The sequence below is a fragment of the Lolium rigidum genome, chromosome 6 (genome assembly GCF_022539505.1).
Source record: "Lolium rigidum isolate FL_2022 chromosome 6, APGP_CSIRO_Lrig_0.1, whole genome shotgun sequence".
In the NCBI taxonomy this organism is placed as follows: domain Eukaryota; kingdom Viridiplantae; phylum Streptophyta; class Magnoliopsida; order Poales; family Poaceae; genus Lolium; species Lolium rigidum.
This window is the reverse complement of record NC_061513.1, coordinates 19,366,683-19,392,784: the sequence shown is the minus strand read 5'-3', so window position 1 is coordinate 19,392,784 and position 26,102 is coordinate 19,366,683. Positions and strand designations below refer to the sequence as shown.

Below are 26,102 nucleotides of genomic sequence, written 5' to 3'. Positions count from 1 at the left end.
TACTTCATGAGCACTCACATTTTTTGGTATAATTTTTTGGCATGTATAAAATACATTTTTTATACGGTAGCAACCGAAGCATACCAAGGGGTGGGAGCACTAGATATTCCCTTCCACCTTAGTTTACTGTGCTTCGTCAGCAGCTCCATGTCAGCACTCTCGCCACGTCCCCATCCCAGTCAGCAGCCATGCCTTAACCCTCTCCCCTCCCCCGAGACCCGACCTACTCTTCCCCGAGACCCTCGCCGCTGCCCAGCATCGCCGCCGCGAACCCGCTGGCCAGCGCTGCCGCCGCACAGAACCGCCTCCGTCACCCGCCCCCACCTTCGCCTCCCGCCTCCCGCCGGTCGTCCTCTTCTCTGCCCCGGCTTGCTCCCGCGGGATCCTAGGATAGGGCTTACAGGAACCAGGGAAGCGAAGAGGAGGGAGGGATGAGCATCGTTCCCAAGGAGACGATCGAGGCGATTGCCCAGAGCGTAGGCATCTCCAACCTGCCCGCCGATGTCTCCGCCGCCCTCGCCCTCGACGCCGAGTACCGCCTTCGGGAGCTAATGCAGGTTTGCTACCCTTCCCTTTGTCCTTGCGATTATCCCCAACAGATTCCAATCATACATAATTTGGGTTTGAATATGACGTGGGGAGATGGGCGTATAGCGTTGTAGGAGCTAAAATTTCGAGATAAAAGAACGTATTGAAGCTGGTAGTCAACCCAGTGGCGGAGCCAGGATTAGAGCAAACCCCGGGCCAAAAAATAAAGGCGAAAAAACTACGCTAAAAAGCTCATGTAATAGCACACCTTTTTCTTACAATTGCAAAAATGAACATCTAAATCAACTGAGTTGTTAGCGATCCAACAAAGTACATTAAAAATCACATAATACTAAAAACTAGTAATACAGTTTACAGAAAGATAGTACACGTACAAATTTGATTTCTGGACAGTCTATTGATCAATTCAACCGAGACACTTAGATGAACATAATCAGTCAATTACGTAGCTCACAGATGGAGCCGCAGCTTGAAGCCTAGTCAATTACATAGTCTAATTGAGTGAAGCATGTATTACGAAAAGTAGAAGACGTAGAGTAGAGGCGCATGACCGCACCAGCACTCGCACCTCCCGGCCTATGGTCGCGCTCGCGTGGAGGAGAGCATGAGAAGGTCAGGTAGGTCGGACGAGCAGCGGTAGCGAAAGCAGTCGAGCAGAGTGCGGGGGGTCGGCAGAGAATGATGGCTGGGACGGGTTCCGGTCATCCAGGGAGCCCGCGGGCCGGTGACGACGCGTGTGTCCGGCCGCTGTGAGGGGAGGGAATGAAGCAGGAAAGGACGCCTTCGATCCGTTAGGACGATGCATCGCACCATGGGCCAGATCGAAATTCTCCGTAGGTAGTAAGCCGGCAAAATTGCTGCGCCCCGGGCCATGGCCCTAGTTGCCGGGGTGTAGCTCCACCCCTGAGTCAACCAATCATATCTGAAGAGAATTGACAACACATACCGACTGTCTATTAAATACCGAGCACTTCTTTCTATAGAATGAAAGATTGCCGTGGTACGCGAAGCAGTAATGATTAGCATACAAAGATTCAGACTCGATGAGTAGTAGCTCTCTCCAGGAAGGCCAACACGACCATGGTCATAGCAGCTAGCAAACACCTGCCACGAACCTTGTGAGGCATCGAAAATACCCCACAATCTGAATATTCCATCTCAATCTGGGCCCAAAAGGGAATCTTTATCCACAGCATGAAACAATCTCAAAAAGAAACTATGTATCACGCTAATTATGTGAACCTTAATTTACACACATTTGCAGTACATGGTTGGCTTCGCGGTACCCATGGGAGATGCTTTGAATTGTGTTATGGTAAAACAATCTGAAGCTTAAATCAACTTTGCACTGAATCCGCTAACAAAGTAAAAAATTAGTGGAGGCGACTCCGGAGGCGCCCCAGCCGCCACCACCACAGAGCACAACCCAGCGCCGCCCCAGCCAGCTCGCCGCCACCGGAGGAGGCCGTTCGTCGGCGGACGGCGGCAGCGAGGCGTGGTCCGCATCCTTTTTTATTTTTTCTTCTTAGCCCTAGAGTCCTTTTCCTCCGCCATGCAGGAACCCGATCTGGCGCAGTGATTGAGGGACGTTGCGGTTGCCGTCGGGAGGCCAGATTTCCGGCGTAGTCCCGGCAAACCTCCCGCAGCTACTAGTCGTGCTTTCCCATGTGGATCTCCCCGCTCACTGCCTCGCGATCTGGACGTTGCCCGTCTCCCGAAGTGGCAGATCACCGGCATTCCGATCGGATCAGATGCTTCGGGGATTCGTCCGCGTCTTGTGTGAGTCCAGCAATCAGGCATGCGTGCATGCTTGGCTGGATGTATGCCGCTCCAACTGGTTCACGCACATGCACGCGGGTGCCAAGGCTGAGGACATGCATGCAGAGAATCAAGCCTGCAACTTTGCAAGTACACCTCGCCTAGCAATTGCGAATTTCATGTGGCTGACGCGAGTGAGGATCTGGCGAAGTTGAAGACTTACCTGAGGTTTGCTCTTCTCGATCTGGCAGAAGTGTTGAGTTCCGGAAGGCGTCGCTGGCGAATGTAACAGTGCTTTTTTGCCTGGAGTTTGCCGGATCGGTGGTATTCGGTCGTGCGCACCCATGCTTTTATTCCGGCCGATTGGTTCTGGAGGGAGCGGCGCGAAGCTCTAGTCTGTGTTGGCATCAAGAGACATTTTGGTTCATGATGCAGTCAGATGAAGGGAATAACATGAAGGCCGGAGCGGAGGACTAGCTAAGGGAGGTTCAAGTCTTCGCATTGTTGAGGGACTTGCTTGGTGCCCCTGGCTCCGCAGCAGTGGTATGAAAGTGGGGGCGGTAGCACAGGTGAAGTTCAATGTCCTACCTTTCAGGGTGAAAACCCAAGGTCTGGCCTTAACTGGTTGTGCTTGGCAATGACCTTGTTGGAGGCATTGTTTTGAGAGCGGGGACTATCTTCAGGGTGAAAACCTAAGATCTTTGGTCGGGCGACGATGGCGCTGGTGCACCGTTTCCTTCTTGGAGGCGTCGCTTTTGGAGATTCTGTATTTCAGGTGTTGTCTCGGTGGTGGTTGTATTGCTGTTGCGAAGCCTAGGATGCTATAGCGGGACTTTTGTTTCTTAATTTTCTTTTCTTTTTTGGCTGTGTGCATCCGTACTGCCATTAAGGTGTTGCGTTGTTGCAGAGGCTAGGTGTAATTGGTATCTTTTGATATTAATATATTCCCTTTATCGAAAAAAAAGTAAAAAATTAGTTGGAAGAGTGGGGATTGGGTGAGCGAAGGATAGAACGATTGGAGGTAAGCTAGCTGCAAAGTGCCACCAAATCCAATGGTATTTAGTGAAAGCCAATAAAAAAAAGAACCATCAGGATATATTTTATGACGTGGCTGAGTGAGGATGCTGGAGAAAACTGCAGTAGTAGGGAACTTGCAGTTTACATATATTGGATTATTTACTTCTCTTGCTGTCCACAACAGCTAATTTCACCACTTGAGAAGTTTTCATGGAATCCCGAAAAATGGCATTCCCGTTCTATCTTTATAATCATATCTCACATGTTCAGGACATACCAGTTGCTCATTAGTATTGTATTATATTAATTTCAGTATTCTGTGCATTGTTTCAGGAGGCCATCAAATGTACACGGCATGCAAAGAGGACAGTTCTGACTGCTGACGATGTTGACATTGCTCTCAGCCTTAGGAATGTTGAGGTGCTTTCCCTTCGAACAATAAAAACTTGGGATGATAAGAATGCAGAGTTTTGTAGATAACTAGATATAGTATCACTTTAATATGTGTCTTAGTTAGTTAAATTATCGTGGTACGTGAGCATGAGTATTCGTATAGAATTTTTGAAACAGCTTAACTGACGCCATCTGATTTGTTGCTTTAGATTTACACTCAGCCTATATATGGATTTGCTTCTGATGACCCCTTGTGGTTTAAGAGAGATCTGGGCCATATGGACCTCTTCTATTTTGATGACAGGGAGGTAGACTTCAAAGAGGTAAGAGCATTATTGATGAATGAATCAAATACATTTAGACTACTTTATTTTGATAATCAATTGGAGGTGCTGTACTTCTGTCATGCAGATTATTGAAGCTCCTCTACCGAAAGCTCCTCTCGACGCATGAGTTGTAGCTCACTGGCTAGTATTAAGGGCGTCCAACCTGCAATTCTGGAGAATCCTCCTATTGATGGTTAGCTCCTATATTTATTCATAATGTCTAGTTATGAGTTCTTTACATCTTCACAAGTGAGAGAGAGAGAGAGCGAGAGCGAGAGAGGGAGAGAGGGAGCGAGAGAGAGAGAGAGAGAGGGAGAGAGAGAGCTCTCTCTCTCCCTCTCTCTCTCTCTCTCTCTCGCTCCCTCCCTCCCTCCCTCTGTCATGCAGATTATTGAAGCTCCTCTACCGAAAGCTCCTCTCGACGCAGGAGTTGTAGCTCACTGGCTAGTATTAAGGGCGTCCAACCTGCAATTCTGGAGAATCCTCCTATTGATGGTTAGCTCCTATATTTATTCATAATGTCTAGTTCTGAGTTCTTTACATCTTCAGAAGTGAGAGAGAGAGAGAGAGCGAGAGTGATGACCCACAAGTATAGGGGATCGCAACAGTCTTCGAGGGAAGTATTACCCAATTTATTGATTCGACACAAGGGGAGACAAAGAACACTTGGAAGCCTTAACAACGGAGTTGTCAATTCAGCTTGCACTGGAAACAGTACTTGCTCGCAAGAGTTTATCAAGAGTAACAGCTTTATAGCAAGTAGCAGTAGTGAAATAACAAGCAGCAGAGTAACAAAGACAAGCAGTAGTGATTATAGTAAACAAGCAGGATTAAAATACCGTAGGCACGGGGACGGATGACGGGCGTTGCATGGATGAGAGAAACTCATGTAACAATCATAGCAGTGGCATTTGCAGTATAATAATAAAACGGTGTCCAAGTACTAATCAATCAATAGGCATGTGTTCCAATTATAGTCGTGCGTGCTCGCAATGAGAAACTTGCACAACATCTTTTGTCCTACCAGCCGGTGGCAGCCGGGCCTCAAGGGAAACTATCGGATATTAAGGTACTCCTTTTAATAGAGTACCGGAGCAAAGCATTAACACTCCGTGAACACATGTGATCCTCACATCACTACCATTCCCTCCGGTTGTCCCGATTTCTGTCACTTCGGGGCCATTGGTTCCGGACAACGACATGTGTATACAACTTATAGGTAAGACCATAAACAATGAATATCATGATGAAACAATAACATGTTCAGATCTGAGATCATGGCACTCGGGCCCTAGTGACAAGCATTAAGCATAACAAGTTGCAACAATATCATAAAAGTACCATCTACGGACACTAGGCACTATGCCCTAACAATCTTATGCTATTACATGACCAATCTCATCCAATCCCTACCATCCCCTTCACCTACAGCGGGGGAATTACTCACACATGGATGGGGGAAACATGGCTGGTTGATGTAGAGGCGTTGGCGGTGATGGCGGTGATGATCTCCTCCAACTCCCCGTCCCGGCGGAGTGCCGAACGGAGACTTCGGCTCCCGCGACGGAGTTTCGCGATGTGGCGGCGTTCGGAGGGTTTCCGGCGACTTCGACTTCTCTCCGGCGTTTTTAGGTCGAGGCGAATAAGTAGTCCGAAGGAGGGCGTCGGAGGCCGGCCGAGGGGCCACACCACAGGCCGCGCGGCCCCCCCGGGCCGCGCCGCCCTATGGTGTGGGGCCCTCGGCCTCCACTTCAATTGCCCTTCCGGCTCCGTTAGTTTCCCGGGAAAATAGGGCCTTCGCATAAATTCCGAGGTTTTTCCCGAAAGTTGGATTTCTGCACAAAAACGAGACACTGTGAGCAGCTTCGCTGAAAACAGCGTTAGTCCGTGTTAGTTGCATCCAAAATACACAAATTAGAGGCCAAACAATAGCAAAAGTGTTCGGGAAAGTAGATACGTTTTGGACGTATCAACTCCCCCAAGCTTAGCTTATTGCTTGTCCTCAAGCAATTCAGTTAACAACTGAGCGATAAAAGAACTTTCACGAACACATTTGCTCATATGATGTATATATTCTCATGTTATGGCTAATACTTAAGCAGTTCATAATGAGACACATGCAAATAAGATCATCTAACAGCTATGTCAATCATGGAGAGGTACCAACAATTAATAATAAGCATCAAGAATCATGTACATAAGCAAGATTGCAATGTTCATAAGAGAGTATGATAAAGTGGTATCTCGCTTGCCCGTATTTGATTGGCAAAACATAAATGCCCGGCACCTCTGGAGTTCATAGAAAGACTAGAAGTAGTGATTGTCAAAAGATAAATGCATCAAAGTTATACCACAATCAATCATATTTTGAGACAAGCATATTGTACTAAGAATGACAGCTTGTGCTCTCAAGATAGTACTCAAAGAAATAATGGAGACACAACATAAAAGTAAAAGATTGACCCTTCGCAGAGGGAAGCAGGGATTAACATGCGCTAGAGCTTTTCATTTTTATAAATCAGGAGTAAAATTATTTTGAGAGGTGTTTGTTGTTGTCAACGAATGGTAATGGGTACACTAACTACCTCGCCAACCGGACTTTCAAGAGCGGCTCCCATGAATTATTGCATATTTATTTGGCACTCCTTCCAACCTTTCTTGCACAAACCATGGCTAACCGAATCCTCGGGTGCCTCGCCAACAATCTCATACCATGAAGGAGTGCCTTTTTATTTTAGTTTTATTATGATGATGACACTCCCCCAACCTTTGCTTACACAAGCCATGGCTAACCGAATCCTTCGGGTGCCGTCCAACAATCACAAACCATGGAGGAGTGTCTATTTAAGTTTAATTAATTCGGGACCGGGAATCCCATTGCCAGCTCTTTTTGCAAAATTATTGGATAAGCGGATGTGCCACTATTCCATATGAGAGTCCGTCAAAAGTAAATGACAAGGTTGAAAGCTAAACACCACATACTTCCTCATGAGCTATGAAACATTAACACAAATTAAGAAGCATTTTGAAGATTTTAAAGGTAGCGCATGAGAATTTACTTGGAATGGTTTGAAATGCCATGCATAGGTATTTATGGTGGACACTCGGAATGACTTGGTTTTCATGTGTTTGGAGGCACGAGCAGCGTTCCCGCTCAGCACAAGTGTAGGCTAGCAATAGACTAGGGAGCGACAAATCAAGAGAGCAAGAATCGTCATAATCATGCTTGCGGCAAAATAAATTAACAGAGGCATAAAAGTGATACAAGAACTCGAAGCAATATAGATCATCGAGGCTTAATTGACTTTTTGTTCAGTCATATGCATGCGTGAGCATGTGCCAAGTCGATATAAATGAATTATTCAGAGGAGGATACCACAATGCCATACTTACTTATGAATAAAACAATGCAAGCAAACATCCATGACATGCTACTCATATTAATAGATTGGAGCTAAACATGAGAGATCATAAACTACTAGACTTTCTCAAATAACATATACCTCACATGAACCAACTAAGCATGCTCACATGGATGAGTATATGTACAAAAATGAAAACAAATAGAGTTCATACCAGCCTCTCACCACAATCAGTATTGTCGTAGATCGTCATTATTGCCTTTTCACTTGTGTAGCTTGGATAATATGAAATGAAAACCACGCTCCAGCCACCGAAGACCATTGAACTCATAAAGAACTTTACAAACCAAAGAAGAACAGCAAATATTTTTGGTGTTTTCAAATTGCAAATAAGAACAAGAGGAAACAAGCAAACAAAGCAAAATCTTTTTGGGTTTTCTTATAGCAAACTAGCAATAGCAAATAAAGCGAAACAAATGCAAGAAACCAAAGCAAACAAATGGTGAAGAGAAACAACAGAAATATTTTTGGTCTTTTTGTGTTTTGGAAAGGAACAAAGCAAAAACAAGAAATAGCAAACTAAAAGAAACACAGAAAGCGAGATGGCAGAAATCTGCCAAAACCTGACAGCAGTACAGAAATCGATTTTTACAAAAATCTTACGTTGCTCAGTTCAAAAAGTGTTCAACTAATGAAAGTTAGATAACAACCTGGGGAACCTGCACAAAAATTTGCAGCTCAAAATGACGCTCTGGCTATTTTTGAGAATTTTTACGGTAACGTTCCAGAATCTGTTTTCAGGCAGCACTTCCCCAAATATCATCTTCCTCTCATTAGAAAACCACTCAAACGAACAAAGCAAGTATGTGCAAGTATCCAGCAACCATAATATGCAAAGAATGAGTGATGCCGGTATACCTCCCCCAAGCTTAGGCTTTTGGCCTAAGTGGAGTTCAATCCCATCGATCCCATGAAGTAGTATCTCCGTAATATGAAGATGGGTCGTATTCCGGGTATGTGCTAGAAGAAGCACCCGGATATGTGACGGTGTGGTCGTAGGAGGTCCCGACGTCCTCGGAGTCATGTTGCTGGTGGAACTCTTGTATCTTCATATGTTCATCCACCTCCTCCTTAGTGCACGACCATGATTGCCTGTCAATACTGAGCAAACCTGGTTGGGGAAGAGGGATTTCCTTCTCCTCCCCGTCAGAAAACAACATTCTATAAACCATATTATCTAAAGTAGAGTCAGTTGTAACAAAATGATGACTCTTCATAGCAGTAATATCGAGTCTCCTAGGGGCCAATGGCACATCATTAGGATCAATAGGAAGATTAAGAAATGTTAAAACACGCAAGGCAATGGTTCCTCCAAAAATAGGCCCCCCGGTAGTCAGCGGCGAGCAATAAGAGCACCGAGGTGATAGGAGGTTTGACCAAGTAAGTGCAATATTCAGAAAAGCAAGATGGTAGCTAGAGATATTACTAGTGTTCTCCCTACCAAGAATGCTAGTAGCAATGTAGTATGCAAAATACTTAATGGCGGGAAGTTGGATGTTCCTTATCTTGCCCCGCCGAATGGTGCGACAGCTCATCATCGGTGATCCCTCGGAGAGCTCCAGCAAGTCCCGGGGTTGTCATCAATCCTACTTGCTGTACCTACAGGGGCAATATCCAAGGCACAACAAAAATCCTTCAATGGCATAGTCACAAGTATTACCATAAATCCCGAATGCAACCGTTGGCTCATAGTGTTTGTTGTCGAACCGGAAACTCTCGACGAAAATTTTGGTGAGCAAGTAGTATTGCTCCCTTTCATCGCCCATATAAGTGGTTAACCCTGCCCCGTTGACAAGGGTTAAGAAATCCTCCAAGCATCCCCGCATTCCTTAGAAAATCATAACATGGAAAAGTAGAAGCATTAGGAGGACCGTTGTCCTCTTCAGCGCGAAGCTAGGCGCGAGGATGTCTTCATTGTATGATTGCCTAATCCGGGTGGCGGCCCTAGAAGGCCTCCCGGTGCTGGTTGTCCCCTTCTTGAACAACTCTCCAAAGCTAAACTTCTTCATAGCTTCTCTGAAATTTTCAACAAATGACATAAAAATTTGATTTGGTGACATATAATTGAGGGAAACTACCATAGGAACTTGCTAGAGTACTAATCATGCATCAAAACTAGTTTCTACCACTTAGAACAAGCATGCTAGCTCACTAAACATGTTACCTACAGCAGCAAAATATTCAAGATATACTCAACCAAACGAAATTCTACTTGGATGGGTGGAGGAGTCACATACCGAAGAGCAAATGTGCCAAATTTCGACAGTAACTGGGCTGAGCAAAGAGATCGAGAAATCTGGAGCTCCGGAGCAAAAACGCGAGAGAGATGAACTTGGTACGAGTTTTTTCGGGAGAGAGAAGGTGCCGGGAGAAAGAGATGACAAAGTGGGGCAGAGGGGAGCCCACACCACATGGTGGCGCGGCCACCTCCTTGGCCGCGCCGGCCGCTGGTGTGGCGCCCTCCGGTGCCCCACAGGTCATCCTCTCGGTGCTCCCATGTGCCTCGTCGAAAAATAGGACCAACGGTATAATTTTCGTGAATTTTTGAAAACTTTGAAAAATGCACATTTTCCGGGTATTAAGTTTATTATTACCGGCCAGGAAAATTTTTGAAATCTTCAAATCAACTAAGAAACTTTGCAAATTAAAAGTGCTACAGCAACTAAAGCAAGTGGAGGAAGAAAGATATGTTGTTTACCTCCTCTATGCATATAAAAAGTATTTGTTAACAAGGTTGATCAAGTCTTGCCACCAAATAAATTTTACATAGCATATGAAGAAATAAACCTCAAATCAATCATGTTACCTTGAATTGTATTGATATGGATCCAATAACAAGAGTTTGATATTCTTCTTTAGGCTCATATATGGGACAATCGATGGTTCCCACTTTGATAGTTCTCACATTAGAAATAGTATTAACTCCACACGCTTTTTCAATCCTCTTGGGGAAATAAACGGTATGTTCCCTATCATCAACATTGAAAGTAACCTTTCCTTTGTTGCAATCAATAACAGCCCTCGCGGTGTTAAGAAAAGGTCTCCCAAGAATAATAGACATATTATCATCTTCAGCATTTCCAATACAACAAAATCAGCTTAATATCAAGCAGCTTAGTAGTAACTTGAACAGAACATTCTCACATATACCAACAGGAATAGCAAGAGATTTATCAGCCATTTGCAAAGATATATCAAGTAGGTATCAACTTATCTAAGTAAAGTCTCTTATAAAGAGAAAAAGGCATAACACTAACACCGGCTCCCAAGTCACATAGAGCAGTTTTAACATAATTATTCTTAATAGAACAAGGAATAGTAGGTATACCCGGGTCGCCCAACTTCTTTGGAATTTTGCCATTGAAAGAGTAATTAGCAAGCATAGTGGAAATTTCCTCATTGGGGATTTTCCTTTTGTTAGTAACAATATCTTTCATATACTTTGAATAAGGAGGCAATTTAATAGCATCGCTTAAAGGGATTTGCAAGAATAAAGGTTTCATCCAATCGCAGAATTTATTATAGTGTTCTTCTTCCTTTGATTTTAGTTTCTTAGCAGGAAAAGGCATTGGCTTTTGCACCCAAGGTTCTCTTTCATTACCATGTTTCTCAGCAATAAAATCTTCTTTAGTATACTTTTTATTTTTAGCATGCTTTTCAGGTTCTTCTTCAACCTCTTCTTTATCAGAAGTATCATTCTTATCATTATCTTTATCATTATCATGTTCATTACCACTTTCGCTTCAGCATCGAAATAGAAATACTATTAGGATCATTAACAGTGTTCAGTAGGATTCTACAACATTTTTATGTTTCTTTTTCTTTTTCTTCTTAGAATGAGCACTAGGTTCAATGCGTTGAGAATCTTGTTCAATTCTTTTGGGATGCCCTTCAGGATATAGAGGATCCCGGGTAGAGACACCACCTCTAGTTGTTACTTCATAAGCATGTTTCTCTTTAGAATTATTCCCTAACAAGTCATTTTGCACTTTAGTGAGTTGATCAATTTGAGTCTGAATCATTTGAAAATGTTTGACAAGCATCTTAACATCATTGGAGGTTCTCTCCACAATATCATGCAATTGACTAATAGCTTGAGAATTTTCCATTAAATGATTCTCTACTCTCATATTAAAATTTTCTTGCTTAACAATATAATTATCAAACTCATCTAAGCATTGTGCAGAAGGTTTTGAATACGGAATATCTTCCCTAGTAAAGCGTTGAAGGGAGTTTACCTCAATCATGGATGAAGGGGGAATTATCTCACATATATCTTCTATAGGAGGTAGATTCTTCACATCTTCATATTTAATACCTTTCTCCTTGAGAGACTTCTTGGCTTCCCTCATATCTTCATCATTCAATTTAATTAAACCCCTCTTCTTCACTATTGGCGTTGGAGTTGGTTCAGGCGTATTCCAATCATCATAATTCCGGCCTATTTTAGCCAATAATTCTTCAACATACGTCCTGGAGTTCTTTTCCCGAAAACACAACCAAGACAACTATCCAGGTATGCCCTAGACTCAATGGTTAGTCCACTATAAAATATATCAAGTAAATCATGCTTTTCTAAATCATGGTCAGCAAAGCTCTAATAAGAGAGCAAAATCTCGCCCAAGCCTCGTGCAATTTCTCCTCATCTCCCCGATCAAAATTATAAACTCTCTCGCAAAGCAAGCATGTTGAGCACTAGCAGGAAAGTATTTGCGGAAGAAAACATCAAGCAATTCTTTCGGACTTTTAATAGAATTAGGTGGCAAATTATTATACCAAGTTTTAGCGTCATCCTTCAATGAGAATGGAAATATTTTAGCAACAAAGTAAGTACGCTTCTTAACATCATCGTAAAACAAGCTACTCAAAGTAGATAACTCACCATGTGTTCAACAAAGACTTTCTTTTTCAGTACCACAAAAAGGTGTTTTCTCAACAATAGCTATATGAGATAGATCAAGAGAAAAATCATAATCTTTATCCCTAATGTTTATAGGAGATGTGGCAAATTTAGGATCGGGAGACAGCTTTATATCTAACAAGCGTGTTCTCGCAAGCAACTTTTTAATTTTTCTTGCATCAGTAGTAGCATTGCATTTTTCAATAAAATCATCATCAAGCTCCACATAATCTTCCTCAAGATCATCACTAAAATAATCAAGTTCAGGTGAACTAACAGGTGTAGTAGCATTAGGAGTTTCAGTATTTTCAATTTGTCTAGATTTAGCAATTGTAGCATCTAGAAAAGATCCCAATGAACCACTATCATCAAGCACAGCAGAAACATTATCAATATTATGAGAGTGTTCAGATTCAGCAGATGTACCCGCATGCGAAGCATGTGGCGGTGAAACAAGTTTATCAATCACAGTATGGTGAATCAAGTGTAGCGGAGGTACTCGTAATTGTACCTTTTCTTGTAGTGGATGGTAATATGGCGATCTTAGTATCGCGAGGTTTACCCATGATGGAGAATTTGCAGCGAACAATATTAATCCAAGTGAACTTCCAAATAAAGCTATGCTCCCCGGCAACGGCGCCGTAAAATAGTCTTGATGACCCACAAGTATAGGGGATCGCAATGAGTCTTCGAGGGAAGTATTACCCAATTTATTGATTCGACACAAGGGGAGACAAAGAACACTTGGAAGCCTTAACAACGGAGTTGTCAATTCAGCTTGCACTGGAAACAGACTTGCTCGCAAGAGTTTATCAAGTAGTAACAGCTTTATAGCAAGTAGCAGTAGTGAAATAACAAGCAGCAGAGTAACAAAGACAAGCAAGAGTGATTATAGTAAACAAGCAGGATTAAAATACTCGTAGGCACGGGGACGGATGACGGGCGTTGCATGGATGAGAGAAACTCATGTAACAATCATAGCAGTGGCATTTGCGGATAATAATAAAACGGTGTCCAAGTACTAATCAATCAATAGGCATGTGTTCCAATTATAGTCGTACGTGCTCGCAATGAGAAACTTGCACAACATCTTTTGTCCTACCAGCCGGTGGCAGCCGGCCTCAAGGGAAACTATCGGATATTAAGGTACTCCTTTTAATAGAGTACCGGAGCAAAGCATTAACACTCCGTGAACACATGTGATCCTCACATCACTACCATTCCCTCCGGTTGTCCCGATTTCGTCACTTCGGGGCCATCGGTTCCGGACAACGACATGTGTATACAACTTATAGGTAAGACCATAAACAATGAATATCATGATGAAACAATAACATGTTCAGATCTGAGATCATGGCACTCGGGCCCTAGTGACAAGCATTAAGCATAACAAGTTGCAACAATATCATAAAAGTACCATCTACGGACACTAGGCACTATGCCCTAACAATCTTATGCTATTACATGACCAATCTCATCCAATCCCTACCATCCCCTTCACCTACAGCGGGGGAATTACTCACACATGGATGGGGGAAACATGGCTGGTTGATGTAGAGGCGTTGGCGGTGATGGCGGTGATGATCTCCTCCAATTCCCCGTCCCGGCGGAGTGCCGTAACGGAGACTCTCGGCTCCCGCGACGGAGTTTCGCGATGTGGCGGCGTTCTGGAGGGTTTCTGGCGACTTCGACTTCTCTCTCGGCGTTTTTAGGTCGAGGCGAATAAGTAGTCCGAAGGAGGGCGTCGGAGGCCGGCCGAGGGGGCCACACCACAGGGCCGCGCGGCCCCCCCGGGCCGCGCCGCCCTATGGTGTGGGGCCCTCGGCCTCCACTTCAATTGCCCTTCCGGCTCCGTTAGTTTCCCGGGAAAATAGGGCCTTCTGCATAAATTCCGAGGTTTTTCCCGAAAGTTGGATTTCTGCACAAAAACGAGACACCAGAGCAGTTCCGCTGAAAACAGCGTTAGTCCGTGTTAGTTGCATCCAAAATACACAAATTAGAGGCCAAACAATAGCAAAAGTGTTCGGGAAAGTAGATACGTTTTGGACGTATCAGAGAGCGAGAGAGGGAGAGAGAGAGGGAGAGAGAGAGAGAGAGGGAGAGAGAGAGAGAGAGAGCGAGAGCGAGGGAGGGAGGGAGGGAGGGAGAGAGAGAGGGGGAGAGAGAGGGAGAGAAGAAACTCGTGCGGATGAGAATACACAGCAACAACCAAACAAAAGATGGGGCGGCGGTCGCAGCCTCGCAAGCGCCGGACAGGCAGCACGCGCCAGCTACGGCCATAGTCGTGCTGGTTGCTGAGACCGGAGGCCACAACTGGGATGTGCTCAAATGGGCCTCACGCTTGGGATACTGCACGTGGCGGAGCTCGCGGCGTATCAGGGACGGTGACGGTGGCCATGAACCTAGGGCGGTCGTAGGATGTGCGATGAGGACCCAAACTCTCTCGTCGGGAAGACGATGGGGATATAAAATTAATTCCAATTGGGTTGAATCCTTCATCATGTTGTAGCTTTCCTTTTTCTGCCTCGTAATGTGTTTTAGGAAATGGGACTCAAAATTGTAATGGTAGCAAAGACATAATCAGGCCCTGTCTTTTAGCAACCATTTTTCCCTAAAAATACAAGATTGAATTCCAGTTTTTACCCTCTAGTTGCGCATTACTGACATTAATTACCCCATCAGTGAAAATTTGTCAAGATTACCCCTTTCTGAAACTTTAGACCCTCTTATTCTGATGCATGTCCGTTGGGCAACATGTGAGGTGATGATTGAGGCTTGAAATTATTAGGACGATGGTGGGGATTAGAACAAATGATGAAGAGAAAGATGGATATGATCGTCGACGTCATCCTCCAATCTCTACATATGTTGCGCCACATCGACTTAACATGCCGGTCTTATGTAACAACAAATGCAGAATGCTAACATGGGGCAAAACCGTGTTGTTGAGATTCCTGCTGAGCAGGTTAAAGAACACTTTGCTACTTCTAGCATCGGGTGCAGAGGAGCTCAAGGTGTATGTAGGCAACCATGTCTGCGAAAAAACCTGAATGTAATGTGTACTGGGTAGTTTGTCTGGTTTTGGCAGTTGAGGTTGTGGTGTGGCTCAATTGTAGGCACCATGTTGGCGCAAAACCTGAATGTAATATCTACGGGGTACTTTGTTTTGTATTGGCAGTTGAGGTTGTGGTGTGGCTTTTAGAGTCCAGGGGCGTGTTAGATGTCGGCACTAGTTGGGGGGGTGCTGTTAGGATGATCTCCACCGCACCAGAGCCCAACGGCTCTGGCACGATCCCTTGCCTGATGCGCCCTGATCGGGGGCGCCCAACCACATCTGGTTGGTGGGCCCCTATCGCCTGCGCTATATAGAGAGGTGGGGGCCGGTGGAACTCGACACGAGGTTGCCCTGAGTGCCGCATGCCCCACCGACACATCACCCACCGATTAGGGTTTTGCGCAGTGCCGATGAAATAGCTCCTCTGCGAGAGTGAATACATATCCAGATGTGGATTTTCTATAATCTTTATCTCCCGCAAAATCTGCATCTGAATACCCTCTTATTTCTAGGGAATCAGATCTTCTGTATGTTAGCATATAGTTCTTTGTGCCTTTCACATAACGCAATGCCTTCTTTCTTTACCATTTTCCAGTGTTATATACCTAGATTTTGTTGATATCTACCGAGTATCTCGGTGATAAAAGCTAAGTCAGGGCGAGTGCACACTGTAGGCTTTCAATGGCCGAAGCATATGGAACCGCTTTCATTTGATCGAGCCTGTATTGGTTCTGGGGACATTGAAATTTCCCAAAACTGACACCCTTGACTATAGGGGTAGGTGTTACATTGCTCTTATGCATATTATACTTAGTTAGAATATTTTCGAAATAAGTCTTTTGCGATAGTCCTAGTACTCCATTTTTCCTATCTCGGCGAATTTCTATGCCCAAAACATAGGATGCTTCACCAAGGTCTTTCATATCAAAGTTTGAGGACAAGAACTTCTTTGTCTCTTGTAGTAGACTAACATCACTACTAGCAAGCAAGATATCATCCACGTACAAGATTAGGAAAATGTATTCCCCTTTCCTAAACTTTGCATAAACGCAGTTGTCCAAATCTCTTAATTGTCTCATTAAACTTTAGATACCACTGTTTGGAGGCTTGCTTTAATCCATAAATTGATTTCTTTAGGCGGCATCACATTTCTTCCTTGCCCTCCATGATAAAACCTTTGGGTTGTTTCATGTAGACATTTTCTTCTAAATCCTCGTTTAGAAATGTCGTCTTTACATCCATCTGATGTAGCTCTAAATCAAAATGTGCAACTAGCACCATTATGATTCTGAAGGAATCCTTACATGAGACTGGAGAAAATGTCTCATTGTAATCTGTCCCTTCTCCTTGTGTAAATCCTTTTGCCACAAGTCGTGCTTTGTACTTTTCTACGTTCCTATTGGAGTCATATTTGATTTTGTAGACCCATTTGCAGCCTCTACCCACTTTGACGAGTTAGGGCTTCTCATGGCTTCTTCATATGAAGTGGGATCACCTTCCATATGAACTACTTCTGTATTATAAACTTTGTAATCAGTCGAAATGGCTGATTTTCTAGCTCTTGTAGACCTTGTAAGGGTCTCATTCTCTCTGGAGCATTCGGCTCAGCTTCTGGAGGTGGCTGTTGTTGCTCCCTCTCATGCTCAACAAATGGTTCATTCGGCTCCTGACGGACAGGTTCCGAATTTTCACTCATCGTTGTTATGGGTGGAGTCACAACAGGCGCTTGCACCACAACCGCAGGGATTATCTGTGCAGGTGCACATGGTAGTGTAAAAAAGGCTCCTGAGTCATCGGATTAGGTGCATGCACCCTCTTCTCCTCAAGATCAATTTTTTGAGCTACCATGCTCCCCCTCATCATGTCATCCTCTAAGAAGACATCATGTCTTGTTTCTACAAACTTTGTGTATTTATCTGAACAGTAGAAACGATAACCTTTTGACTTTTCAGGATAGCCAATAAAATGACATCTAACTGTTTTGGTATGTAACTTTGCAATATTTGGATTAAATACTTTGGCCTGGGCAGGGCTCCCCCACACTTTCAGGTGGTTTAGAGAAGGCACTCTCCCTGTCTATAGCTCACACGGTGTTTTGGGTGCCGACTTGCTTGGTACTCTGTTTAGAATGCGAATATCGGGTTTTAACGCCTCATTCCACAATCCCAATGGTAGGGTGCAATCATATTGCGCACCATATCCATAAGGGTACGGTTACGTCTTTCAGCTACTCCATTCTGCTGAGGTTCGCCCGGCATAGAATACTGGGCTACTATACCAGTCTCCTGGAAGAACCTTGCAAAAGGTTTAGGGACTTGGCCATATGGAGTATGTCGATCGTAGTACTCCCCTCCACGATCAGACCTTACTATTTTTATTCTTTTATCATGCTGATTTTCAACTTCAGCTTTGACTATTTTAAATTTATCCAACGCTTCTATTCTTTCTTTGATTGGATAAATATAACCATATCGAGAGTAATCATCTGTGAATGTTATGAACGAATCATAGCCATCCACACTTTTCACAGTAAATGGTCCACATATATCGGTGTGAATTATTTCTAGTGTTGCGGTGCTTCTTTTAATTTGTTTTACAAATTTTTCTTTAATGCAATCTATGCATTGTTCTATGTCTGAGAATTCTAATGGAGGAAGAATATCATTTTTAACAAGTCTTTCTATTCCCCTTCGAAATATTGCCTAAGTGCCAGTGCCATAATTTCGATGATTCATGAGTTCTTTTTCTTTTCTTTTGTTCTTTTTCCGACGCGGATACTTGCTCATTCACTTTACACACAGACAACACTTTTTCACGCAAGGATAATAAATAAAGCTCATCGTGGAGTAAAGCAACACCCACATAAGTATTATTACACCATATGGCACACTTGCCATATCCAAAATAACATTGATAACTGTCTTTGTCTAAACGTGAAACACTAATCAAGTTTCTGGGTAAAGAAGGAACAAATAAAACATCTTTAAGCAAAATAGTTAAGCCATCAGCTAACTCTAAAATGACGTGCCATCAGCTTCAACTTCTGCTTGAACTCCATTTGCGACTTCAGTGCATCTGCTTGAACTCCATTTGCGACTTCAGTGCATCTTTCGCTTCTTTGCGTATTCCGCGTCGAATGTAATCCATGTAAAGAGTTTGTAACATGAACAGTTGCACCTAGGTCAATCTAAGTAGATTTCGAAAACTGTGTATACAAGGATTCATTTACAAAGGAAACTATATTGATACCTTTGTTTGCCATTAGAGACTTTATCCAATCAGGACAATCTTTCTTGTAGTGTCCAGTTTTTCTTGCAGTGGATTGTCTTGTTCTGGTACTGATGCTGATGTTGCATTTGACCTTTTCCATATGGCTTGGAAGGAGAGTCATTGTTGCTTTGTGTGAAGTTCCTTTTCTTGTTGTCCTTTACATAGTTTAGAGAACCTCCATTTTGTGCTTTGAGCCTATCCTCCTCTTGCACACACATGGCTATAGTCTTTTATATGTCCCACTTTTCAGGAGACATGTTGTAATTGACAATGTCTCCTGAAAAGTGGGACATAGAATACTATAGCCATGTGTGTGCAAGAGGAGGATAGGCTCAAATCACATAATGGAGGTTCTCTGAACTATGTGAAAGACAACAAGAAAAGGAACTTCACACAAAGCAACAATGGCTCTCCTTCCAAACCATATGGAAAGGTCAAATGCAGCATCATCATCAGTACCGAAGCCAATCCCAGTGGACAAAGATCAGTGTCTTCACTGCAAGAAGACTGTACACTATAAGAAAGATTGTCCTGATTGGCTATAGTTTCTAATGGCAAAGAAAGGTATCAATAGTTTCCTTTGTAAATGAATCCTTGTATACACTGTTTTCGAAATCTACTTGGTGGATTGACTCAGGTGCAACTGTTCATGTTGCAAATTCTTTACATGGATTCCATTCGACGCGGACTACGCAAAGAAGCGAAAGATGCATTGAAGTCGCGAATGGAGTTCAAACAGAAGTTGACCTTTTGGAGTTAGCTAATGGCTTAACTATTCTGCTTTAAAATATTTTATTTGTTCCTTCTTTACCCAGAAACTTGATTGTTTCACGTTTGGACAAAGACAGTTATCAGTGTTATTTTGGACGTGGCAAGTGTGCCATATGGTGTAATAATACTTATGTGGGTGTTGCTTTACTCCACGATGAGCTTTATTTATTATCTTTGCGTGAAAAAGTACCGTCTGTGTGTAAAGTGAATGGGCAAGTATTCACGTCGGAAAAAGAAAAAAAGAATAGAAAAAGAACCGACGAATCATTGAAATTATGAACATGTCGCTTAGGCCATATTTCGATTTCGAGGGGAGAATAGAAAGACTTGTTAAAAATGATATTCTTCCTCAGCGAAAACGAAGGCAAAATCCACCTTCTTCCTCCACTCAGTCTAGTTATCACCTGTGAGGGTTGGAACATCCTTGATGTAGCTCATCAAGTAGTACCCGCCTGAGAACCACTATGAAGTGAGAACAGTAAAAAATTGCATATTATAATCCAACGTTGGTCCGAATTAAGACATGCAACAGTTAATGCAATTAAAACTATATCACCGTTTGGCAGAAAATAAAGATAAATGCACATATCGTTGCAGCAAAACATGATCATGCCATTAATAACGTTAGACAGAATCATAATTGTTTCAACAATTACTTTTAGTCAACTTTTAAATTTTAATCATCACTTTTTCATTTATTCAATTGAAAATGCATCTTTTAATTATTTGCAGCGGAAACTTTAAATTCAAACTTTAAACTTTAAACTTTTTTAGAGGCATTCCTGAACAAATATTTTGTTGGTCCTAGGAAAAATCTAGACAAAAATTGGCAAAAAACAGCCAAAAAATGCCTAAAAATGCCTCTGGATTTAATTAAACAGAAAACTGTGAATGGCCCAATTAACACTGCGTGGCCCACAGCCCACGCGAGCGCCGAAACTTTGCGCGCCGCTAGGCGCGTCAGGGTTTGGCCTGTTAGCTCGGCCCAAAAAACACGGCTTGTGGCCTGCCTGAGGCCCACACCGGATCCCTTACGCGGGAGCGACGCCAGCCGTCCGATCTGATCGGACGGTAACGCGCGCCTTTCGCCCCGTACAAAAAAAAACCCGGCTGAACCTACCTAACCCTAGTGCCATTTCCCCCGGCACCGGCTCTCTGCACTCTCCGGCGGCGGCTCGAAGACGGCGGCTCCCGCACGCGCGGTGCTGCAGCATGCTGGCGACGAGGATCTCTCCTCCCTCCCTTCCCATCCACCATACACCAACGACGGCGAGGAGAAGCAGCAACGGCGCCCCTCTGGCCCCGTTGGCGGCGTGCACGAGCACCTCGAGGGTGAACGCGCCGCCGTCAACTGGCTTAGCGGCGGCGCCCTTTTCCGGCGACGAGCAGCAGCAGCCGCATCAGCGTCCGGTAAGCCCTTTGCCCCGTAAGGGTGTTGTTCTTCTTCCCGATGCCTTGCCGATGCGCATCGGGATCGAGAGGGAACGGCGCGGCCTTGCGGCAGTGCTCCTTTTCTGGTGAGCCCTAAACTAGGGTTTTGCTGTTTCTTTTTTATCTCTTTCCCCGAAACAAAAGATCTACTCAACTAGTAGGATCCGATACCAATGTTAGTGTTGTGGATCAACTAGTGTAGATCTAATGCCGGGGTACTGACTCTATGCATGTACAGTGTACGAGCGAGAGGGGTCGAGAGAGAGAGGGTTACCTTCTCCCTGCGAGGAGGAACCTGACGGCGTCGACATGGTGGCGACATCGGCGCGTGGGTGAGCGACAGGGGTGGCGGTGGAGCTTCCCGTCAACACTGCGCAAAACCCTAATCTGTGGGTGGTGTGTCAGTGAGGCGTGCGGCACTCAGGGCAACCTCGTGTCGAGTGCCACGGGCCCCCACCTCTCTATATAGCGCAGTCGACAGGGGCCCACCAACCAGATGTGGTTGGGCGACCCCAATCAGGGCGCATCGGTCAAGGGATGACCGATGCGCCCTGATCGGGTGCGCCCAACCACATCTGGTTGGTGGCCCCCTGTCGCCTGCGCTATATAGAGAGGTGGGGGCCGGTGGCACTCGAGACGAGGTTGCCATTAGTGCCGCACGCCCCACCGACACATCACCCAGTGATTAGGATTTTGCGCAGTGCCGACCGGAAGCTCCACCGCCACCCCTCTCGCTCACCCACGTGCCGCCGTCGCCACCATGTTGACGCCGTCAGGTTCCTCCTCGCAGGGAGAAGGTAACCCCCTCCCTCTCTCTCTCTCTCTCTCTCGCTTGTACACATACATGCATAGAGTCAGTACCCCGACATTAGATCTACACTAGTTGATCCACGACACTAACAGGTGCATGTATGAAGAGTCCTTATGTCCATTATTTGTTTATAGCTTTGTCTTATTCCGTTATTATTTATTATTTAAACCTGTACCTCTTGTAGATTTTCGTTTTCTTTGACAACTAGAATTTTGCCTCATCCATTTCATCATCAATGGAAAATAGAAGTACCGCGCATCTGAAGGATGGTGGACTACCAGGAGTACCAGTTGACATCAAGCTTCCTGTTAAGCACATATTATCTAGAGAGCTCTAGGTATTACGTTTATGATATGTATATACCTGTAATCTGTCTATTGATTTAGATCTTTATGAGAAATTTACATTCCTTTTCCCTTTTTGATTTTGCAGATGTACTTTGATAAAATAGCGGAGCTTACTATGAGTAGATCAAACAGCCCATTATTTAGAGAAGCATTAGTGAGCTTGTCAAAAGACTCAGGCCTTCATCTGCTGGTTCCTTACTTTCCGTACTTCATTGCGGATGAGGTTGCGATCTTACTTTCTTAGCGACATGGCTGAACTGGCATTACCATTAACTGCACATTTGTATAAATTTCAGGTTACCAGGAGTTTGGCCAACCTTCATGTTCTATTTGCTCTCATGCGTGTTGCCCAAAGCCTTCTCCGCAATCCACATATTCATATTGAACCATATGTAAGTGGTTGACCGTCAAGTTTGATATGTTTTCCTGCCATTTGTTCCACTAAAGCATTGCATCATTCCGTTTTCAGCATATTCTAAAAAGCAATGCTTGTTTTCATTGCCACTTGTATCAGTTGATGCCATCAATAGTCACTTGCATCGTTTCGAAAAGGCTAGGGCATAGGCTTTCAGACAATCATTGGGAGCTTCGCGATTTCTCTGCCAATGTGGTTGCTTCAGTATGTCGGAGTCGGAGGTGAGTGTATACTGAGATTTCAAGATTATAAGTATAACGATGAACAATTGTTATACTCTGTAATAGGTTCAAATGTGATTATTTAGAATGAAGCAACTTTTGTAAGTTATTTAGTTACATCTACCGGACTATGATCTTTAGAACCATTCATACAAATTCAATATAGTTCCTTTCACCAAATTGCGTACGCTTTATGAAGTATGCTATAGTATTTTTTGTAACAAGTTAAGGATGAGCGCCAACTTGGTGGTAAGTCAGTAGAGGTTATATCTCCATTCTGTATTAGTCCTCTGTATTCCTTGTTCATCGGGCCATCTTAGGTTCGTGTCATCTTCAAACAGACAATAACAGTTGCTGTTTGTTAATTTCCTACTTAAAAAATTGTACCACTTCTGCATTGCACATAATTCCACTACAGAGGGCTGCGGTTGTAGTCATTACGGAAATTTCTCTAAATCAACTGTTCACATATTTGCGTAGGCTCTGTAGGCAAAAGTTCTACTCGCTTTAACATTGGGGCATTTTCTGTACCTCTTAACTGATTCATAATGATTTAGTGTAGATATGGCCATGTGTATCGCAATCACCAAATCCTTAACAGAGGTATTGATCCGTGCATTTTGTGATCCTCATAAAGCATTGACACAACATTATGGTGCTGTTCAAGGAATATCTGCATTGGGGGCCAGTGCGGTAGGTCCTGTTCAATCTTCAGTAGGTTAGACTTTAGATGAATACTGAAATATTCGCTGGCAATTTCTTGTTGATTGCCCAAGCTCGAGACAAACATGCAACTTTTGGATCCTGAATTGCAACTTGAGAAACAGACAAATGAAATGAAAAGAAAGGAAGCATGGCATGTTTACAGTGCCCTGCTGGTTAGTTTCATAGTTCTGAACCAATAGAGTACATTTCAGAAATGTATTTCGTTTTTTTTTTGCACCGATCCACATATGGATGTGCAGCCATTTGAGTACTCAATGTGGTGGGTGCTAGGCAGATGGAGAAGTGTAGAAGGCATAGTCCACCAGCCAATTAACATGTGAGGTCCTTTTGTCAGATTTCTTTAGGAGTAGCAACTGAATGGATATAGGGTTCTAAGTTATACTCAGAATCAGTACACGTGGGCTAGTAAAGAAAGATATATTTTTTATTGACTGTGCCCAGCACCAGGTTTTTGAATTTCTTATGAATGTATATATATGCTGCCTTATGGTGCACCTGGCGATTGCTATTTTTGTTGCTTACTGCTGGATCCATTCTTTCAGTGTGCTGCAGGCAAATGCTTGTATGAGCGGCTCAAGTTATTTCCTGGCTTGCTCTCTACGCCGTCTCAGCCACCTTTGAGGAGCAATAAAATAGTTGCAACTAATAACCCAAGTAAGTGCTCATTGTATTTACCATAGATGTACCACTTGGCAATAAATCCAATAAATTTCGCCTCATACGGTGTAGTCTTCGGTTCGTGTGATTTCTATGCCCTTTCATCTCGGATGTAAAAGGTTGAAATCATTATAATTAATGGCTTCTACTTGTGCAAATTTCAGATAAAAACAAGTCTAGTACAGATCTCTCCGCATCGCAGCCACCTCTGAAGAAGATGGCATCAGATGCGTCGAAGAATTTCATGGGTTCAGCAGCTCCAGTGGCAGGAAATATGCCAGGATGCATGGGTGGATTCTCTGCGCAGCTACCCAACCCCAGCATGATGCAAGCATCATCCTCTGGACAAATGGCAGACGGCATAGCAGCAGCAGGCGGGATCCAGAGAGACCAGGGAGGCAACCACCACGCGCAAAGAGCGTCTGCAGTGCTGAGGCAGGCTTGGAAGGAGGACCAACACACGGGACATCTCCTGGAATCGCTGCACGGGGTGTTCGGCGAGGACATCTTCTCGTTTATGCAACCCCCGGAGATATCCTTCTTCCTGTAGAAAGGAAGTGATTACATAACCTTCATTCTTGTACGTTGTCAAATCAAATTTGATGAAGGGTTGAATTGGGTGAGCGTTGGATCGATACCCATGTCAACTAGTTGAATATGATTTGCACAGGAGCACCTGCAGTATTCTTTTTTGATGGTCTCCTGCAGTATTCTTGACCCTTCCATTCCTTCATTTCGCTCCCAGCAAATTGTTCTATTGTCAAAATAGCATTGTACCACAGTAGTGGCCACTACAATAGCAGAGGAGATCTGAAAGATTGATGGACTCGTTTTTCTGTCCATCAGCGGCACTGAACTACTGCACCTCTCTTATTTTTATGTTTCAGCGTACATTAGCCGCATAGCAGCCCATGGGCCAGGACTAAAGACCAGAACTACGGATTGGACAACTTGGGTTGACAGGCAGGTCCATCTTAGCCCGACACTTCAAACTGGCCAATTGGCCCAAATCGAACTATATATCCATCTTGCCAAACAACTCGTACCATTCCACCCGGCCCATCAGCTTATTCATCCAACCCTAAAAATTCAACTTAGGCCATGTATAGCACAAAGCGCTTGCATAGGCTTATAATAAGGAGAAAAAGGATGAGGATCCGCCTATTTTCTTACTGGCCACTTGGCAAACGATGTAAATTTATTCGATAATTAATAAAGATGTTGTGGTGGCTTTCAAAAAAACCATGACGATGACGGCAGCTAGTTCGGAGGTAGACCAATCCTAGCTGTAGGTAAAGGAGAGTAGGGCCATCACTAGATGCTCGGCTTAAAATGTCACTCTATTAAAGGGAGTACCATTTTGCTTACATATTTTTTCCCACACGCACCACAACTAAGAATTAAATGTACTCCCTCTATCCCACCAAAAGTGTCTCAACTTTGTTAAAATTTGAATATATCTACCTAGTGTCTAGATACATTCAAAATTTGACAAACATGAGACATTTTTTGATGGGATGGAGGGAGTACTAATCTATCTCCCTTTTAATAAATAAAGCGTATTTTAAAGTCAAACTATGTTAAGTTTGATTAAGTTTTTTGAAAAAAAAAACATTAACATGCATAATACGAAATTAATATTGTTTGATACATCATGAACTATATATATTTTCATATGATATGTACTCACTTCATCCCAAAATGGATGTCTTAGATTTATATAAATCGGATGTATCTACATAGTAAATAGTGAATGGATACATCCAAATTTTAAAAAATATGAGCAGGAAGTCCTACTCTATTTCAATCATAGGTTGATAGTTTCCTTGGAACGGAAGGGTAGGGTAGTTGTTGATAGTCTTTTTTTTTTGTCAAACTTCACTTAACTTGATTTTTTAAAATAATATAGGATTTTTTCATTGGAACGGAAGGGTAGTTTTTATGTGCCATGAGTACTCCCGAGGATGTTCTCTTCCTGGCACATCCCTTAGTTAAACCCATATCAGATTAAAAGCCAAACATAGATAGCTAGT

The 26,102-nt window shown here is 43.6% G+C and overlaps 1 pseudogene; it reads left to right on the top strand.

The window, feature by feature from the left end:
• Nucleotides 1-431: 431 nt before the first annotated feature.
• On the top strand, nt 432-24,619 carry LOC124668565 (annotated as a pseudogene).
• The last annotated feature ends 1,483 nt before the right edge of the window (nt 24,620-26,102 follow it).